The 21,333-nt window shown below is 43.9% G+C and overlaps 1 long non-coding RNA gene across 1 annotated transcript in view; it reads left to right on the top strand.

Moving 5' to 3' along the window:
• The first annotated feature begins 2,947 nt into the window (after window positions 1–2,947).
• LOC138302163 (uncharacterized) overlaps window positions 2,948–21,333 on the top strand; it is a 185,554-nt gene continuing 167,168 nt past the window's right edge. Inside the window, exon 1 of the long non-coding RNA XR_011205318.1 lies at window positions 2,948–3,127. This is a non-coding gene — a long non-coding RNA (uncharacterized lncRNA). The remainder of the gene's footprint in view (window positions 3,128–21,333) is intronic.

Raw genomic sequence — 21,333 nt, 5'->3', positions numbered from 1 at the left:
CTTAGCCTTTTATGAATTTAGCTATCAGAAATGGAATTTCTAGTTGGCAGTCAGGTTAAGGGAATCAGACTCCTAAGATAACCGCTGCTTCCCCCTTTGGTAGCTTGGCAGGAGCAGTCAGGCTTATCTCAGAGGCAATGTGCCAAGTACTTGTACCCACACACAGTAACACAGTGAAAACACTACAAATGGACACCACAGTAGTTTAGAAAAATAGACAATATTTATCTAAGTAAAACAAGACCACAACGACAAAAATTCAACATACACAAGCAAAGATATGAATTTTAATAGATTATGGGCCTGATTCTAACTTTGGAGGATGGTGTTAAACCGTCCCAAAAGTGGCGGATATACCACCTACCGTATTACGAGTTCCATAGGATATAATGGACTCGTAATACGGTAGGTGGTATATCCGCCACTTTTGGGACGGTTTAACACCGTCCTCCAAAGTTAGAATCAGGCCCTATATCTCAATAAAAGCACTTAAAAACACAAAAATTCCAACTGGTGCTATCACAGCGTCGTGACAGAGTTATTTCCAAAAGACCACTGCCACTCGCAAGGGGGGCTCCTCTTTGTCCCAATGCACCCTTCTGTCTCTTCCTCTCCTTCTGCCTCTTCCTCTGCCCCAGCCGCGGCCTAAAAAAGCCCCAGATGTTGACCCGGAGTCAGGGCAAAAACCCACCTCCCAAAACTTAGATCCCACTAAACCCCTACAAATCCAAATAAGAGGAATGGTTGAGGAAGCTCGTAATAACACTTGGATCTCACCTAAGGAGGCTGAGTTTTTTTGACACAGCTGACCCACGGATACCTTATTTCTACTGCCTTCCCAAAATACACAAAGGCAAGATTACTCCCCCTGGAAGCCCAATAGTATCAGGCATTGGGTCCCTCATAGAACCTCCATCAGTCTTTTGTGATCATTTTCTCCAACCTCTGGTGGGAGCCTCGAGTACTTTCTTGAGAGACACCAAAGATGTCCTCAACTTGTTGGAAACTATCAACTCCACAGAATATGTACATGCACTGATCACTCTTGATGTAGAAGCCCTCTACACCAGTATTCCTCAGGAGGCCACTCTACAGGTAGTTGAAAATGCTTTATTGGGTCAACCAGGGGATTCAACTACCCCTGTACACTTCATCATGCAATGTGCAACTGTAGCGATGACCAAAAACCTTTTCTAGTTTGAGGATAAGTTTTACCTCCAAATACGGAGCACGTCGATGGGTAGCACCTTCGCTCCAAGCTTGGCCTGCTTGTACATGTACGAATTCGAGAAGCGATTTATACTACCCACATCCAACCCCTTTTATGACCAGATTAAATTGTGGCGTAGGTGTATTGACGATATTTTGATTGTGTGGCAGGGAACCCTTGATGACGTTGATCCCTTTACTGGATGGGTCAATACACTTGACCCCTATTTGAAATTCACGGCCCACGTTTCGACCACGTACGTCCCATTTTTGGACCTGGTGATCAGCATCAACAATGGGAAACTGACCTCATGTACTTATTACAAAAGCACTGACCGTAACAGCTTATTGCTCTTTGACAGCCACCACCCAAGGGCTTTAAGAGACAACCTACCTTTTGGACAGTTTCTCTGACTAAGTCGCAATTGCAGCTCTATTCAGTCATTCGATACACAGTCACAGGACCTTTCAGCTAAACTGCAGGAAAGACACTATCCTCCCCAGACCGTAAAAATTGCATACAAGAGGGTGCGCAACAACCATAGAGAGGTATTTCTGTTGCCAAGTGTGAAGGCACCTGAAGTCCGACTCACCTGTGTTTCTACGTATACCCCCATGTCTAACATGATCAAAAAATTGATCACCAAGAGGTGGCCAATCCTTCAGAGTGGTGGGACATGCATCAAAAAAACGTTGTTCGCATTAAAAAGGACCACTAACATCAGAGACATGCTGGTCCATACACTCCCCCGTAGGAATAACGATAGACCAAAACAATCTACACTTTGGGACCTACCCCCAGTTGTGGGCTACTACCCCTGCGGTACATGTAATGTTTGCCCGTTAACCAAACGTCTTGACATGCTTGATCTTCACCCGAAAGGTACATGGCATCTCAAGAAACACACCAATTGTAACACACGCAATTGTATGTACATGATAACGTGCCCTTGTGGGTTACGTTACATCGGGATGGCGACGAGACCAGTGAAGATTAGGATGAATGAACACCGCAGCAATATAAGGTGTGGTCGGACTACTACAAAACTCAGGCCCATATTTATACTTTTTTAGCGACGCATTTGCGCTGCTTTTTGACGCAAAAACAGCGCGAACTTACAAAATACAATTGTATTTTGCAAGTTTGCGCCGTTTCTGCGTCAAAAAATTACGCACATGCGGCGCTAAAAAAGTATAAATATAGGCCTCACTGTTCATTTCTCTGAGGTGAAACATAGCCCTGATGACCTCTGGTGGTTGGTACTTCAAGCCCCCAATGGTCCAAACATTAATTCAAAGTCACTCTTTAGGACTGGACAGCTTTGGGTGTTTAAACTCAACACGCATGTGTCAGGACTTAATGATGACATTCCGTGGACAAGTCTATCCCCTGACTAGCCTTTTAGGTGAGGCTACCCCTACGCTTTTGTAATGAATTCCCCTTTCTCTTTCTTATGGTTTAAGACTGTGGCTTAACCTTTTCCTTTACGATTTTTTTTAATTTGCTACATTATGTACCAGACATTCAGCCTTGATGTCCTCCTGAACTCCTGCATATAGGATTTCGTTTTTTTTCCTATATTTTTATACAAATTCCACCTGGACTTTGCCTTTTTACCTTACATTTTCTCTGTTTAAGGCATTGCTAGTCCCTTTTCAGTGTTTACGGCCCCTGTATGCTGGTGGGGAACCGTTTTCCATTTCTGCCATTCTGACACCTAACTGTAGAGCCTACGCCTCGGCTCCATTTGATTTCCCAGTATCACGTGACCTTGAGGATACAGGTAACACTTCCGGATTCCCCAGCTGACGATCGTCAATTGCCGTCGTCTACTTATAGGCACGTGAGGCATGCAGCAGTCTGCTGCAGGGACACGGTGTCGGGGCAGGTTCTCAGCGCGCACTGGAGGCACCAAAAGTGAGTAATTATCTATTCTGTTAGTTATAACAGGCCTTGTTGGGGGGTGACTGCAGTGAGGGCCTGGGGCCCTGTATATTTGCCTGGTCATAGCAGTATCAGCAGAATGAAACCATTTTGTTTTCATGATGGTGATTATCCTTGTCTTTTGGATAATTAAATTTTAGAGCACTCGTCACACATTACAAAGGGATCTGTGTATATGCTCAGCCATTGTTACACTGTGGGAATGACACTAGCTAGTTTCTGTGATGGTGATCAGCCTTGTCTTCTGACTGATTAATTTTATGGCGTACTATCCATAGCGCTCACTACTGATCAGTCAGGGGATAATGGCTACTCTCCATAGAGGACATGGGGAGCTGTGCATCTGCAACTTTACCCATACTATGTGGGAGCGCAATTGACTTACTAACATGTGATCGTTCCCGTTTTTTAGAACGGCTGTGTTTTTTTGGTACCACTGAGAGCATTTACTATAGACCACTTAAGGGTAAAAGGCCATTCGCTATAGCAGTATGTACCCACCACTTGTTTCTATTGGATGTTTTTCACATGGTGCTATCAAAGGTATACTTGCTTTCAGATCACCTTTCTGACTATTTGAATTATAACCCATGTTAAGGGTCTAACAAATATTTCTACGACCTGCGTATTTCTTCCATGGGCTTGACAATGATTTTATGGACTACTTAAATGTTTGGTATCTTACATATACTTTTCATTTTGTCATGTTTTGTTCAGTTTTGCGCTCTAGGTGATAGACCCGTGTACCCCTAGGGCACCATTATCTTTAATTGGGATGGTAAGCGTGTTGTTACTTTTTCTTGATCATCTTTCACATATTGTCATTTGAAGCATGTGACCACAATGTTGTTTATTCATCGAGGAGTTCCTCCCTATATAGTATATGTTACTGCTTCTTTTCACATTTTTGCAGGGCGCCTTTTTTCTATAAACTGACCAGACACGCAGTGGACAAGGACGCAAGTGACCAAACTTTTGTTTCCTTACCTGTACCCTACAGGGGTTCAAAACATACTTAGAGGAGAAGTTATATTTACTCTTAGGTCCTGAGGAAGCGTCACTGGATCCGACATGACGCGAAACATGTTGACCTATGAGTAGAGGGTTTAGAACAGTGTTTCTTTTTCCTCCACCAAATCACATTTGAGTAGGAGTGCTTAGGAACATCATTCCTTTAGACACTCCGGTGGTTTTTAATCATGGCCTAGATCCATTTCAGACACATTAAATGATGATGGTTTGGGTTTAGAGTCATTTTTATCCCACATTTCCTTTTTCTCCTCACTTTCATCACTATTGGCATTTATCTTCGGCATCATTTAAATCAAAGATCTCTGATTAAGAGCTCTCCTTCCTGTGGAGGGGAGCCCGTCAGACATTGCAGCGCCGGTCTGACGAGGAGCTTACCCAGTGATGATGCTTTACATCCGAATGGATGTGTGAGGGCTTCCCTGCTCCTGATAGCTTGTCCCCTTTTATCCTCTATGTAGTTTTGTCTTTATAGGAACAGTGTACTTCATAATTTATATAGGTTACGTTGGGAGACCGTACACTGGACCAATAACCTCCCAGTCCCCCCTTTTTTGTATTGACACTGCCAGAATTGCCTGACTGTAAAAATGCCAGCAATTGCGACTCGCTCTCAACTCGCCACCAACTTTACTCTATCCAGCTGCCACAGCCCACAGGAGCCTAGATTGTTTTTACCCCTCTCTTCCAGCCAGAATTAAATTCCTTGGTAGTACCATGCATAAAATCTGAGTCTCCAACTGAACCTTGCCTGCTAGCTTTATTTTTTGGGAAATCCGAAGCCCCACATCAGCTTCTTCCTGTACCACATGTTTCAACTTGTTTTTCAAAACTGGAACCTTCAAGCTGTGCAAAAGTTCTCATCTGAAGCTTTAGCAGAGGAATACAAGGCTATGTTAAAAACCCATTGAATTACAGACCAATGGCATATCGCTGTTTACTGATAATGTTTTTCAAAATGGTACTACTTCAACAGATATCTGATTATATTTAGTCCAACAAACTTTCAGACCTACTACCAAGTTGATTCCTGATCTCTTCATAGGATGACGTATTCCCCCATTGCAACCTGGATAACTTCAAATCAAAACTGGATAGTAATAGACCTTCCACTGTCATTCTGCCATACGTATCCATCACAGTTGACATATTACACCAAAGCACCTTCCTCTGTTCTCTTTCAAAAATTGCAATCTAGGAAATGGCCCTGTGCTCTGGGCTGGATTTCCTAATTTATATATGATGGCATCCAATATATTTCTCTCAACCATTCTTTTATAGAACCTCTTCCTTTTGCTGTCTCTAGGTTTGACGCTATTGCTCCTTAAAGTTTCATTTCTAAGCTCATTTCTTTTTTTATACAGTACTAAAGCTTTACCTGCTACAGCTATGACAGTAATACTGAGTGCATCCTCAAACTGGAACAGTATAGCAGTCTTTTGGCTTTGACTCATACATCTTTGGATAAAACCTTTTTGCCAGGATAGCCAGGAACTATATAAAATTAAACACCAGACAAATGGAAGTCTTGACGTTTTTTGCTGTTCCTTATTTTTCATTGGCAACTGCGCTATGCTAGTCTGCACCTTTTGCATCCTTAAAGAACATGGATGCATACTTACCTTGACACTATAAGCAAATTCAGTAGTAACATCTTCAATCCATAGCCTCAGATTTCTCTGACCATTATTCATTTTTCCCAGGATTTCAACATCAGGTTTAATTCACCAATACTATTGATCATTTCTATCCTCGAGGATTCATAATTCAGCTGTAAGGCTCTTACCTTATCTACATCTGTGGGTTTGCTTAATGCCTTACAAGAAATGGACTAACTGTCCATTGACCATTAACGTCTCCTTCAAGACCCATTGCATTACACATCATATCATCCATGTGACAGAGGACCAAGATTGCTTTGATGAAAGATTCTCTGCTGCCCATCTAAGGATTGAGGCTCCCCATTTTACCAAAACATTTCTGAAAGGCAATTTTTCTGACTACTTGCTGGCAACACATATTTTAGAATTTGTGACTGTTACTATGTGGGATATATTCAACTAATATATCTCTTCCACACGTGCAAGCTCTGACTTGAATAGCCTTCAAACAAGATAACCGTGCTACAAGACTACTCGAGGGGCAGACAGGTGCTATACAAAAGACAAATAATTCCAGTCCAGTGCACTGTGTGTTTTGTGTTCAAAGATTTGTCACAGATGGTCTAAATATGGTTCACAAACAAAAAGGTATACACAGTTCCACTAGAAAAAGGGAGGGAAAAAAGGGGGAGAGTGGATCCCTATACCTCAAAGGGAAAAGGGAGAAGAAGGTCCCTGAGAATCAAAATAATTCGGAACAAATGCCCTCACTCACCTGTTGGTGACATGCTTCATCATCGGGCTATGCTCCTCGTCAGGCCGGCACTGCAATGCCTGACGGGCCCCACGAGGGGGCTCTTTGCAGAGATCTTTTGACAGTAAATGGTTGCCGGTCAGTATAAACTATTGTGTAGGATTGGTATGAAAAAAGGAAAAGAATGCTGTTAAAAATTACTAGAGGTAAAACATAATTTATTGGGATATCTAACCTCTGTTATGAATTGTGTTAATAACAACCACTAGCCCTCTCAACTTGGAGTGTAGGGTGTGCACGTACAGGATCCCCTGTACTGCTACTAAATAAAGGTCAACATGTTTCTCGCTTTTTAGTCTACAAGATCTAGTGCGATTCTTCAAGACCAATAAACCTACCTAATCCTAAAATTATCTGTGGCCTATAGTAGGGAATATCATTTTTTGCAGGAACCCTCCTCGTGTTAGTGGATGGGCACCATCGGGTTAAACACCGAGATTGTGTGGTCCAATATGGTTTTGATCCGTGCCACAGATGGCGGCTACACCTGCCCCAACTTGATGCTCCTGGAATATGGTTCTCCATCCTCCCAGCACCATCCTCCTTGGTCCAGAAGTGGTCAGATGCGCTTGTGCCCATCACCCTCCTGGTACCGCTCTTGCTTCTCCTCTATGCTGTCACTCATCAATTGTGTAGAAAGCTGGGCAGTGAAAGAGCTGGTGTTCAGTGGGTGGCGTAGTGAGGCAATATGGCAGCAGAAGGTGGTGTCCAGCACGTCTTTTTTGTTTGAATCTCTTTATTGCATTTTCTTATTATTTTTCTATATTCATACATAACAGTACATCTACCATACATACTGTCAAAAATGTCCAACATTTGGTGCAGCATAAATGCAAGTTGCATCACAACTTACAGTTAATGTCTTAACAGAGTTATGCAAAATCAGAGATTTAATACAACCATTGTAAACTACAAGAGTAGTGGCAGAATAACGAATAGGGGGAAGAGAGGACAGCATAGGTAGTGAGTAAAGCTGTAAGCCACAGTGAAGGGGTAATCACTGGTGAGAGTGATCAACAGCGTATATGGGGATAAAAAGGGGGAGAGCGTTGTGTGTCGCAATCTGAGTGTGAGGTTGACAGAGACATGAGCGACTTAGTAGGTTACGGTTCAGGTGGGGTTTGTGATAGGGTATATGGGGAATGGCTTGTGCTGGAATCAGTTGACAGGTATATCTTTATACTGGGCCTTCCTATTTATAGTGCCAGCGGGACAGGTGACGTGCCACTGGAGCATATTGATGTCTGAAAGACTTCAAGAATAGTGTCCGAGCTGTCTGCTACCTGGTACTTATAAAGACCATGTGTATACTCCCTATGTAAAGACAACACTTCAGCACGGGCCAACACCCGCATAGACATCTCCCATGCAGAAACCGATGGTGGTATTGGCAACTTCCACGTGTTTGGCAAGAATTAGGCCTAGGTCGATGAACCTAGTGGTATCCTTATGTTTTTTGTTTCAATGAATTAAACCGAACAAACAGGATGCTGAGGTGTGTGGCACCAGCCTTTCAATAGATTGTGCTAGGCATGATGTCACCCGTCGCCAGTACTGGTGGAGGGAAGGGGAATACCACAACACATGTATCCGGATAGCATCAGGCTGAGTTCAGCGGGGACAGACGGCATCTGTCTGATGGTAGTAACTGTTTATTTTCCCAGGTGTAAAATAGACTCTGTGGACTATGTAATGCTGGATAAGGCGAACAAGCGCATTTTATGGGATGAGAGCAGGGTACTCCATCATAGCTATCCATTCTTTGTCTGTGCAAGGGCACCTAAGTCATTCATCCATCAAGGCTGCAGTGGAGACCATGACATGCGTGCGAAGTGAGTCGGCAAACTAGTGTATCAGATGGCGGTCTGATCCTATGACATGGAGGTACTGAAGTGTGAGATGCATTGGACGTTCCAACTGCATACAGCCCCAAGTGGTGGCAAGGGCACCATATAACAAATTATAACAGAGGAAGTGACCAGGTGGGAAGCCCACATCTGTTAGCAACATATCAGGCGGGGGGCCTAGCAAGGGGAGTGCAGGGAACACATCTGTGTGGCTTTCATTATAAAGAGGCTGTGCGTAAAGCAATGATGCTCTATTGGCAAGAGTAGTGACCAGGTGCTGTACTTGGAGAATGGGAGGAATATGTTTAGTACCTTCGACAGACCCCAAGATGGAGTGGTATTGGCAAATAGTTCCAGCCCGATATCCACCTAGCCACCCATTGTAGTTGGGAGGACAGGTAATAATGTTCAAAGTTAGGGACCGCCAATCCTCCACCTGTGGTTGGTAGTTGGAGTTTGTTTAATGCTCTCTGCACCTTGTATTATGCCAGATGAGAGCCCATGTAAGGTTGTCTAGTGTATGAAAGAAGGATTTAAGGAGATACAAGGGAGGTTGGCAAAGTGCTATAACAGGTGCAGGAGCACAACGTTCTTAACAAGTGCCACCCTACTTGCTACAGAAAGGGGGAGGGTCTTCCCCAAAAAATTATTGCGAGTGTATCAAGGGCACTGTATGAGTAAGATTACCGTCAAATAGATCAGTGGCATCATGGTAGATTCCTAGATATTTAGATGTGGTGGGTTGCCAAAAGAGGTGGGCGCTTCCAAGGCAGAAAGCAGGGTCTAGAACAGTGTAAAGACAGTTTTTCTCCCAGTTGACTTTAAGCTCAGAGAGTTCTGTAAAGGTCTGGAATATAGGTGCCAAATCGGAGGGGACTGCATAAACGTCATGCAGACAGTGTAACCAACCATCAGCTAAAATGACACCAAGTGTGTCCCATCACCGAGGGGGAATACCCCAGGCGTCCCCATGTGTGCAAAGAACTACGGCCAATGGTTCAATCGCGAACAAGAAAAAATTTGATTGATGTCCCTATTTAGAGCCCGCCTCATGTTCCACGTACATACCATTAAATGGCCCCTGATCACTGACTTAAAGGCGTCCCATTCTATTGAGCGGGAGGAAGCGGTGTTAGCATTGAGTGCAAAATGATCACCTATGGCAGCCTCAAGGGAGGACCAAAAGTGGGGGTCATTTAAGGCTTCTGGTTGTTGTCGCCATGTAAGTCTTGGGGGGAGGGTTGGCTCCCAGTTCAGATAAAGATGCTGAGTATTGTGATCTGAATGAGTATGACCCAAATAATTGGTGTGTTATGTGGGCGAGGATATCAGGGGAGCCTACAAAGCGGTCTATATGGGATTGTAATTTATAACGGCTGTAATAAAAGGAATAAACTCTGGACTGTGGATTGGGAACTCTCCAGACATCTGACAGCCATCAATGTGTAAGACAAGTAGTCAGCGCCTGGGTATTAGTGGTAGCAACTGTGCAGGGAAAGGGGGAAAGGAATGGTCTAGCTGTGTATCAAGCACACTGTTAAAATCTCCACCAAGAAGTAATGGAATCCCATTCCATTGCAAGAACATCCTCGAAGGATGGCTGAGGAAGCTCTACAGCCTTCAAAATATCATACAAATATTACTAGACTTGCAGGTATACTCAACCTAGCTGTAATGTACTTGACCCCGAAACAGGTCTCAAATTGCAGTCACCCTTTTCTTCATTCTCGCATAAGAGTGCTCTTTCAAATATGTGAGTTCAGCATTTCTGCTGTAAAAAAAATCCGCTTTTGTTTGATTAAATACACTAAACATTTGCTCTATGTATAATAAATCTAGCCCACATATAGGGTACACATGATCCATGCATGACCTGCCTCTTAGTTTACTAATAACTTTGCCTTCAGGGCAGGAGTGTTTCTCAGTTTATGTTAAAACACTCACTTTTAATAAATATATAACTAAATCATGATGTGGTAGTGCAATGTCATTTACAGACAGTTGATTTGCAAGAAATGTCCAAAAACCTTCCCACTAACTTGCAGCTTTACTGATAAAACTATATAGTGTATTAACAATACTCTATGAAAATTGGATTTCAGAAAACATTTATCATTTGCACATCACCACGTAAAGGGTTCTGACTTTTTTTCATTCCATTAAAATATTATTTTCATCACACAGAAGTAGAAAAATGGTCTTTCATAGCTACTGAAATATATTTTGAAATGTTTGTAAAGTTGACTTAGATATATAAATGCTGCGTGTTAGCAAAAAACTGATACCAAAAGCCTTCCGTTTCACATTTGTCAAACAGTTCACCTTACAAAATCCTGGAACTCTGCAGTCACAAGTAAAAGTATTTGCAATGCAAGAAGACAAACTGACTTTTGACCTCTGTCTCTGAACATAGAGCAAATGTGACAAGAATAGGATTTAAAGGCATCTTCATTGCTAATTCAGTTTTTGACTGAACAGAACACCTGTTCTTTGTCCACTGCCAGAAGGGTGGAGTGGGATCTAAAAAATAGCTCGGCCTCATAAAATAAATCTTGCCAGCCATAGCGAGTGGTCAAGTAGATTTGTCGAGCCCTGCCCTACTGATCAGAATTGGGTGCGTACATGGAGTCTAGGAGTATGTGGTGGCCATCAAGATGTCCCTCAACTAGCATGTAGCAGCCCTCTGGATCTGCAACAGTTTTTATTGTTACAAAGAGAGTGTTTGCCCTGAGCCATACTAAGGCTTCTCTAACATTTATAGAGAAATTAGTTGAAAATACTTGCTGCACCAGTATCGCCGCAAGTGCATTGCCTCCATAAGTACCAGGTGTGATTCCTGCAATAAGGCTATGTGTGCTGAGCGCCAGTGCAGGTAAGAGTAAATAGTGTAGCGGTGTAATAGAGTGTGTAAACCTCGGACATTCCATGTCATTATATTCACATTAGCCATGTTTCTAGTAATCTTATGGGGAGGGGGGAAGGGTAACGGCTAGCAGGGGATGGAAAGATGTTGCCATGGAGTTGAATAGTAGCAGACACGGACAGTAAGAAGGGGTTGAACAAGTCAAACAATAAAACAACCAAAGTTTAACAATTCTATAAGTGTGGAGGAGCAACATGCATCCACCCAAACTTATCTTAAACATGCTGATTGCACAGGTACCACATTTTACAACCAGAGTTTTAGCTAAGATTGTCATCCATCTATGGGGTCACTTGTGGAAGTGTTGTAGAATTTGGCTGTGAGGGCCAGGTCAATATGAAGTTCTTGTCACTGTATGATTTTGATGGCAACTCATTCAAGTCTTACAAAGGTAAAGATTTATGGATTGTGGCAGCAGGCTGCAGAGCCTTCCTGCGTTCATTTATCATCTGTTCCAAGTTTGGAGTGCCAGACGGGCATTAAAAAATGATTCCGACGTTTGCTCCAGTGCGGGTGTACTGCTTTGGTCAGCAGAGCTGGTGGCGACCAGGCCTGACGATTCGATCGAGTCTCAGACGACTTTACCCTCCATGAAAAACCTAAACTTACCATCATGCATTACCTGGAGCTTTGGAGGGAAAAGGAGTGAATATTTAACTTCTACTTCATGTAAGCAACACTTTGCAGCAAGGAGGGTGTTTCTTTGACTCTGCACCAGTGAAGTATAGTCTGGAAATGACAAGTCCAGTACTTTACTAGTTTCTCGTAGTACGGCGTCCCAGTTGTGATAGTGTAGCAGATGAACCACATGGGGTGTGGATTCGAACCTTGGGGAGGTTGGCTTGCGGGTACTCTGTGGACTCGCTCAATTGCAAAGAAAGCAGATAGCATGGATGTGGGTAATGTGGAGTGCAGCTAGTTTTCCACATAGGAGACAGGGTCAGAGCCTTCTATGTTTTCAGGTAGGCTAACAATGCGAATGATATTTCAACGAGAGCGGCCTTCAGCATCTTCAGCCCTCTCTTCTAATACACAATTCAGTTCCTTCAGGATCTGCAGGCCTTTATTGGGGTTGCATATGTGGGGTTTGAGAATGGTCTGTTCAGCAGTTCGGACCTTGTCTGGCAGATTGCGATGGTCCACACGCAACAGCATGCAGTCAGCAGCTACTGTGTCGATGCAGAGTTCTAAAGCAGTCCAAACACTTTCAATGGCTGTCAAAACAGCATCCAATTTGCTTTCAATGGATGCAGTGCTGGATACCTGACCTGGTTGGGTGGAGTCCAAAGTAGGTGAAGAAGTGGGTTCCCTGGATCCTGCAGGTGGGTTTTGTGTCACTAATCGCAGACACCCCATGGTGAAAGATGGGTACAGATAAATTTAGTTGACAATGTCCACAGCAGCATGGACCCGCTTGCGAGTGCCAGGGGGGACGGAAGCACTATGCAGCACGAGCACTCCAGACTATAGTTCAAAGGTGGCTGGGCACGCATGCACTGTTGTCCACCAGCAATTGTGCAGCACGAGCAGCCCCGCAAGGTCAGGGTGAAGACTCCAACGTGAGCAGGCAAACCAAATAAAGTCACAGTAGGCAAATGCAAAGTTTATAGAAGGAGTACCTGGAATGTGGCACAGGTAAGGCATGCTGCACATGTACTGGAAATATCTGCGGTAGCCAGCAGTGTAGTTCAGACAGTTCCCAGGTGGCTGGTAGCTGATGTCCAGGCTATGGAGCGATGCCAAAGCCATTTACCCACAGCTGGGTTAGTACATGTGGGTTGTGAGGTCTGCAGTTGGGGATCAGAGACAGCGAAAAGCTAAATGCAGTGAGGCACTAGTTAGGAGATTGGAGGGCAGGCAGTCATTTAATTATGGATCCTGTGTCAATTACTGTTGCCGGGCCCTCACCACACATCAGCGTTATGTGCAAGCAATGTGAAGGTAATGGCTCAACATGGGCAAATAATATTGAAGCGATTGCCCAAACCTAGATGTGATTGACCCAATGAGGCAGTTTATTGTTTCAGTGTGTCCCCAAGTTGTGCAGTGCCTTTAAATTCAATGCCCCCAAGAGTAAAGAAGTCAGCACATGGTGAGGCATCGGCAGTACAATGGTTCCAATGGAAAAGAATGAGCCTCTTACCTGCAGAGTGTGTTTTGAGGCCTGGGGTCAGCAACGCTGCCAAGTGGGCAGGTCGCGTCTTCACCAAGAGCCCATCCCGTGTCGATATAATAGTGGAAATGTTTCTTGTTGGGGGGCGCACTCTCTGTTGCAGTGCACACCCCTGTTGATCCTCCATAAGAGGGGCGGGCTGTACCACGAGTGCTTCTCCAGGTAAAACCGGGAGGTAGATGAAATGGGGCCTACGATCACCTGGCACATGTGGGCCTTCAGGAGCTGGAAGGTTGCTGGGGGCTGCTGTGGGTGGGACCACAAGGGCCCTGGTCCTGACTTCAGGTCGGTAGGATAATGCTGCCATTGTCTGGTGCCCCCCAAATTCCCCAGGGAGGCGATGATGTCCTGACCTGTGTGTGGATCAGCCAGTGACCGGAGCAGCACCTAACAGACAGTGGACCGCAACCCAAGGTGAGGCCGCCTCAAAGGAGCAAGGCATGCCATGGCCACACCAGGCCATTTGCAGTGTCTCTGAACAGCTTTCTGGGGTCACCGTTATACAAGTTGTCAGCGAGTGACAAGAGGTATGTGGATGGCGTGGGGAAGCGCAGGTTTAATGTAAGGATGCGGAGCAATAGGCGTGGAGCTGAACTAAGGCATGGCCGCCAGTGTCCAGCACGTCTTGCAGCCATAACTTCGCCAGGTCTCAGAATATTTATAGTATGCTGTATCATGTCATTTGGCTCTAGTGCTCCTTCCCTCGACCTCTATTCTAGCTACCAGCCTTTTGGAGATATTATTTCTAACCAGCTTGTAACAACTCTTATGAATGTAATGTCATGCATTCTATGATACACACATGGGCACTTGTTCTCTTGTTTCACAGTTAACTTTATATTTAAATTAGGTCCTGGGCCAAACAACTCATTTTCGTTGGCTGCACATACCCTAAGTTTGGTGTGACTCGAGAAAACTGCTGCCTGCACATTAGATTTTAAATGAAAGAGTTTATAATGGTGTTGCTTATACTTTGACTTATAATCGCTGTTCATAAATAAATGTAACTTAGGGCCCGATTTAGATCCTCGTGGACCTGGCCCTGCTGTTGTTGTTGCCGTCTGATAATCTGTCTGGCGACAAGGCAGGCTGCTCGCTTTATTTGGATGATAGTCTGTTGGCGAACCACCGTCACCACCAGAATTTTAAACTGGCGTAGACGGCGCCATAGACAAAAGCGACTGGCGGCGTGACCACAGCCAGTTTTGCCGCCAGACCAATCACGATGTGCCTTCCCGTCAATGCAACTGTGGCGGCTAAACCTCCACACCTGAGTTGGTAGATTCGAGGCATACAAGGTCGAAACATTTTTCTTCTTTTCACTTCCGTTTCTGCCATGAACCCGATTGTACTAGTCATTTCTTTGCTGCTGCTACTTGACCAAAATGCAAATCAACCTCATCGTCCGTGGAACCAAAGGTGAGTGACGTTTTTTAACTGTTACCATTAGAATAGTCTGTTTACATTAATTCTGTACTCGTGCATTTTTAATAAATACTTACAAACAATAGTCTAATAATGTCCATTGCATATGTGTGTAATGTGGTAGTTTAAAAAAATTAAAGAAACTCACTGGTATATTATATTTACATTTACCATTTTCGTCCAACCTGCCTTCACGCTAATGGACACCTACACAAAAAGTCCCATTAATCCCAAATTCAAAATGTGTCCATACAAGTGTGTTTAATAATTTTCCCTAAACTATTAAATCAGATACATATGTATTACACATTATTTGAACAACACAAATCTAACAAAATGTATTACAGTTGTGCACAACAAAATGGAAGAAGTTGATTTACAAGAAATGTACATTCAGTATCACTCCTAACCTTAAAACATTTCATAATTGTATTAATAATGTCACATTTCCCCTTATATAGTGCATTTTCTCTATATCATTAAATTTAATTTAACTCTAAAGTTTTTTTAATGTGTTATGCATTTGTGTTTATTATTAAGACCTAGCATTTTAAAATAAAGACAGGTATTAACAAGTTAAAAAATGTAAACATTTTTAACTTTGGTGTAAGTGTCCATTATCATGATGAATGCTTGCACCAAAATTTCCATGTCTGTTATAAATGTTCATCACTAATACAAATATGTCATTAATGAAAGCCTGTTTTCTTCACTGTCATAAATGAAATTAAGTTAATGTTCCCCGCATGTTCATAAATAACATTGTCATTAATCAGTTACTTATAAACACAAAATAATGTCAGGACAAACTATGTGAAAACAAAAAAAATATTTTTAAATAAGAGCTGTCTCTCAAAAACGTTAATCATAAATAGAGCACAGGTGTGTTGCATGGAAGGTGTTTGGTGTTGGTGTAAGTGCGTGCGTTTGAATTTGGTTGATGTCGTATGTGTGGTTTTGTGTGACTGTGTCTGGATGAGTGTGCTATTGATGTGGTTGGTGTGGCTATGGTGCGTGTGTCTGTATGCTTTGCAGATGCATGTGTGTCTGGTGTATGTTTGGATGTATATGGTTGAGCAGGTATTTGGTTAAATGTGTGCGTTTGGGGTTGGTGGGTGTTGTTTTGCAGGTAGGTGTGCGTTTGAGTTTGTTTGGATGAGTGTGCTGTTGAAATAGATGTTGTGGTTGTGGTACATGTGGGTGTGGTGGTGGTTGTGGGTGTGCTGGTCTTTGTGGTGATTGTGGGTGTGTTGGTGGTTGTTTGTGTGGTGGTGGTTGTGGTGCTTGTGTCAGTGGTGGTGGTGCTTGTGGGTGTGATGGTGTTGTGTTGGCAGTTGTGGTCCCTGTTGGTGTAGTGTCAGTAGTGTGTGTTTGTTGGATGGGTGTTTGTGTTTTTTTGTGTGTTTGTGTTTATGTGTGGGTGTGCTGCTTTTGTCTGTTGGAGTGGATGCCTGCAAACAAGTGAGTGTTCTTGGTATTGGGGTGGAAATTGGGATTTGGGATGAGGAAGGGACTGGAGTAGGGGCACAAGATTGGGCCACTTGGGGGTCTGAGGTCAGTGCAGAGGCTATGTTCACAAGCAATCTCTCCATGCAAGACATTAAACTATGAATGGCACCCAGAAATGCAACCATCTGTTGCATCTGACAAGTAAGGCACTGAATGCTATTCATGATCACAGTCTGGCCTACAGAAATACTGTGTAACAGGTCAATAGCCTCTTCACTGAGCGCAGTTGGGTGGACAGGGGCACAGTGGAGGTGCTTGCAGCATAGGAGGATCTAGCCCTTTTAGAGGGGCAGGTTTGGCCAACTGGGGGTGGGGGAGCTAGAGGGAGGGTGGAGATGGAAATCTGGGTGGCGGACAAGGATGCAGATGGTAAATGTCCTGTAGGGGCTGCCCTCCCTAGGGTCGTGATGCTTGTGGAGACCTCCAAAGAAGATGATGAGCTGGTGGCCTCCATTCCAGTCCCTTCACCCCCCAGGACACTGTGCCCACCTGTGCCTTAGGTCTCAGCAGCCAAATACAGTGGCCACTTGCTTCCCCGCCTTCGTGGCCAATGTCCCTTTTCGCCTGCTCCTAAAGATGCTGAAAAGACAGATACAACATTTTTATTTGATCTGTGCAAATAAAAATGATCATGAGCTTTTTAAAAAGAACATTTCCTAATTTTCATATTTAAACTGCTTCAAGGCTTTCAAATTAGGTATACATTACAATTAACCTATGCATTTAGGGAACATCTTAAGGACCCATTTGCTCACTGTTTAATTTATGATCATTACTCCCATTTAATTTTTGATGATTTCTCTTAAACATTTCAAATTTCTCCTGAAATTGTTTATCACCTCTGAGTGATACAGATTGGTTATTTTGAATAGTGAACTCGTGCCACAAAAATCAATATGTAGAAAGAAATGTCTGCACCATGTACATTGTACATTTTCCAGAGTCCCTTGCAATAGCTCTTTTTTTTTAAATATTGATTTATCATCTGGACATAACAAAAGACAAAAACTGTTATTTTGGAGTATGTGTTACTCTGTCACTGTGTACACATTCCTGTCTGTTTCATTTATATTTGGAAAAACAGACTGGCTTACAAGCATATTTGTGAAAAAGTAAGGCTTCATGCCAATCTGCAATTGTTAAAATAACTGACTTGAATTTTCAAGTGAAAACATATTTTTGATATGTTTTGCTAAAAAATGTTGCTACTGTTCTCATGTTCCTAGTCATTTTGGATCAAATGGTCACTATTGTTTGTTTACTAATTCACCAATGTGAAGTTTGGAACACCCACTGTATCATAAATGTATTGTATGCTATGTCATCTGTAATAGGGCCAATAAAACCGCCTCATCTGGGAAAATATAACCACCATACTGAACAACCTAACAGGGAAGGCCATATATTGTAAAATGGAAATCTGTATCCTGGGAATGCTCCCACACCCCAAGAAAAAGAAAGAGCTCTCTAGATTGATAAACCTGGCACTTCTATTAGCAAAACGCCTATTGACAAAGCGATGGAATGCAACAACAGCGCCTACAGTGACGCAGTGGAAGGCAGAAGTAATAGAGTGGGGAAGAGCAGAAGGAGTCGCCCTCAGATGGGAAGAAAACGCTGGAATTAGGAACTACCCCGTAGCCCACGAATGGGATAAATTAATGGATACGTTCATAGCATTAAACAAGGAAGACAATAACAATAACGAGTACCATGAATCCAATTAAACAAATTAAGTCAGAACTAAGCACTTCAAAACAGAGCCTTTGCCATATATAATAGAACTAGTTAATTATCCCCAACCGCATAGAGTATTTTATACGCATTAACAGGCAGATACAACAGATCATAACCAATGACGCAGAAATAGAACCCACTACCAGAACACAAAGATGTCTAGTTAAATTGTTCACAGTTGAAAAAAAAAAATGTTAGCTGTTAAGAATATAGGATGTCATACCAATTGTGAGTATCATCAATGATGGTGTAAAATTCTAAGACAATATTGGTGATGTAGAATGATAAAGTCTATATACCATCATACATGTCGATGAAACAATGCCATGTATAACCACTGTATGACTTGTTTTGAAAACAATAAAATATGGTTTTAAAACAAATAACCACCTCATATTTGTGATAGAGCAACACACCTGACACAATCATAAATTATAGCCTGTTTGGTACAACTGTCCCTCAAAACAGTTCTGGTACCTCTTTTGTCATAGGCAGGCATATGTCTACTCAAAACAGTCCTTTGGTAGTGATAAGAAATGTAGTGGTAACATTTAAAAACAATTATTATACAAAACTGATCATCATACACCTTGTGCAAAACGTACTTTCCAGAACTCTTCTTGTGTGCTGGACATGTGCCAACTTGTATATCTGATAGAGACATCTAGCCTTAGACTCCTCACCTTTGAATTTTCCCAGATGTCAGACTGGATCAGGAAGATTTTTCATGAGCAGGACCATTGAGTGCCGGTAGGTGGCTTTATTCACTCCAATGAAGTGTTGTCCGTGTTGTATCCATAGTACGCACCGGAAGTGAAGTTACAGTCACCTATATATGTGCCACCTCGGCATGCGGAGGTCAGAGAAGAGCTGCCCCTCGTTGGTTTTTGACAGAATTATTTCAGTGTTTTGTTGAATTCTTTTTCCTGTGTGTCAAGGATGTCTTTGAGCAAGACTGTGTTTAGGACGTGTTGTGCCTGTCACTGTGCCATGCCAGTTACAGACCCCCTGCACAGCCATGACTCATCCTGCAACTCCTCGGAGGTCTCGGTCGCAGGACCGCTCCAGGAGCCTCAAGTCCTCTTTGCCCCACTCAAAGTCCTTGGGACACTCAGGGAAGAAGCACAAGTAACATTAGAAGTTGAAGCATGCTTCGACTTCTCCTTGTCTGTCAGCCGATTCAACAAGCCATCGACTGGGTTAACTTCACAACCCCTGCATTTCCAGGAGCCGGAGCAACACCCGGTCAGGTAAAGGAGTTTTACAAGGCCATGCGTTGCATATTGGAGTAGGCTGACCAACTCCATAGTGTGTTCAGGCTCCACAGGATAGTAGGAATGGAGGGGGCCTTGTCAGATTCCGTGCCTGTGGCTTTTGGTCCGAAAGGGCCCTGTGGATCTGATCTTGGAATTAGACAGGCACTGGTTGTGCCACCGCGACCTTCCCAGGCGCTGGTCCCAACGGCGATGCTCTTGACACCACAGCCATCCCCATTCTCATCCCAGATAACTTGGAATTGGGATGACGTTGATTGATGCTGGTTCTGGTGCCGACAGGACTTCTCTGGCATAGGTTGCCATCTGAGCCCTATTCTGAAGGGCTAGGCATGGGGAAATGATGGAAGGGGTCACTGGACCCTTTAGAAGATCAGTCAGAAGGGAGGAGACAATGGACTGGTGTAAGGAAATGGGAGATGCCAGTAGCCTGGATACCTCTCCAGATACTGACTTGCTTTCTTCCCTTACCATAGACACCAGGGAGGGAGCAGCTTATCCAATGGCGGTGAAGAGGGCAGCGGAGGTCTTCAATCACAAACTACCCTTGGTGCCAGTCAAGATGGAAGTGCTTTGATTCAGAGCTTCCTCTTCTGAATCCCTGCTCCTCTTTAATGAAGCACTTACAGATGCTGTGTTGGAAACCTGGTCCAAACACAGCACAAGGTTCCCGGTAAACAGGACAATCAACTGATGCCTTCACCCCACCCCACCCCAGGGGACCCATCTTTCCTCACCCAACACCCCACCCCAAAAAGCTTGGTGGTCTAGGCGTCCACTTATCATTGCTCATTCCCTGCCGCTCCCATAGACTCGGAATTCAAAAGCCTGGATACCTTAGGCAAGGAAATGTTTTCTTCCACCAACCTGGCATTCTGATTGGTGAGTACCACATTCCTTTTGAGCCGCTACTTCCTCACACTGTGGGACACAGATGCGCAAGTACTGCCACAGGTCCTGGATGAGGACCAGGCCATTCTCTCCCAAGCAGTCAAAGACGGGAGAGATGCAGCCAAGTTCAGCATCAGGGGTGTTTTGCATACAACCAACTCACTAGGCAGAATGGTTTAATCAACGGTGGCACTTCAATGTCACGCCTGGCTGAGGACATCTGACTTTTCGAGGAATGGCCAGGCAATCTTTATGGACATGCCCTTCGAAGAGAACGAAGACTCTGCGCTGGCTCGCTTTAAGGACTCGCAGGCTACGGTCACGTCCTTGGGCTTCTCAGTGACCACACGTCCCCAGTCTAACTTTCGTCCCTTTAATGGATGAGGAAGATGCGTGCCACTGTGTCAACCCTATGCCAGACACCGTCTTGCAAAAGCTTCTAAGCTTTGCGTTAGCGCAGGCGCAGTGCACACCAAGGCACCGCAAAAGGATGATGGACGGAGTGTTGAAACGTTTCAAAAACTCACCCCCTGTCATAGTTCAGGGTTTAATCCATTGTTCTTTTGTTCACCATGGCAACCCAGTTTAGACACAGCCATAAGCAAATCAGTCTTATCCCTGTTCCCCATGGAAACAGTCCAGCCTGAACTGCCAGGCCAAATCCTCTCTGGACCAGAAACAAGCATCCGGGGACTGGTTTTTGGGTATCAGCCTTCATCAGCCAGGCTAGCTTGAATCCAGTGGCACAGTGAGCAAGGAACCCACGTCTGGGCATACCCTTCCCCCTTAGGGCAACTTTAGCAACACAAAAGGAAGATGGACGGAGTGTTGAAACGTTTCAAACACTCACCCCCAGTCACAGATCTGGGATTAATCCATTGTTCTTTTGCTCACCGTGCCACCTCAGTTCAGACACAGCCATATGCAAATCAGTCTTGACCCTGATCCCCATGGGA

This window comes from Pleurodeles waltl, chromosome 6 (genome assembly GCF_031143425.1).
Source record: "Pleurodeles waltl isolate 20211129_DDA chromosome 6, aPleWal1.hap1.20221129, whole genome shotgun sequence".
Classification (NCBI taxonomy): domain Eukaryota; kingdom Metazoa; phylum Chordata; class Amphibia; order Caudata; family Salamandridae; genus Pleurodeles; species Pleurodeles waltl.
This window is presented reverse-complemented; position numbering and strand designations above follow the sequence as displayed.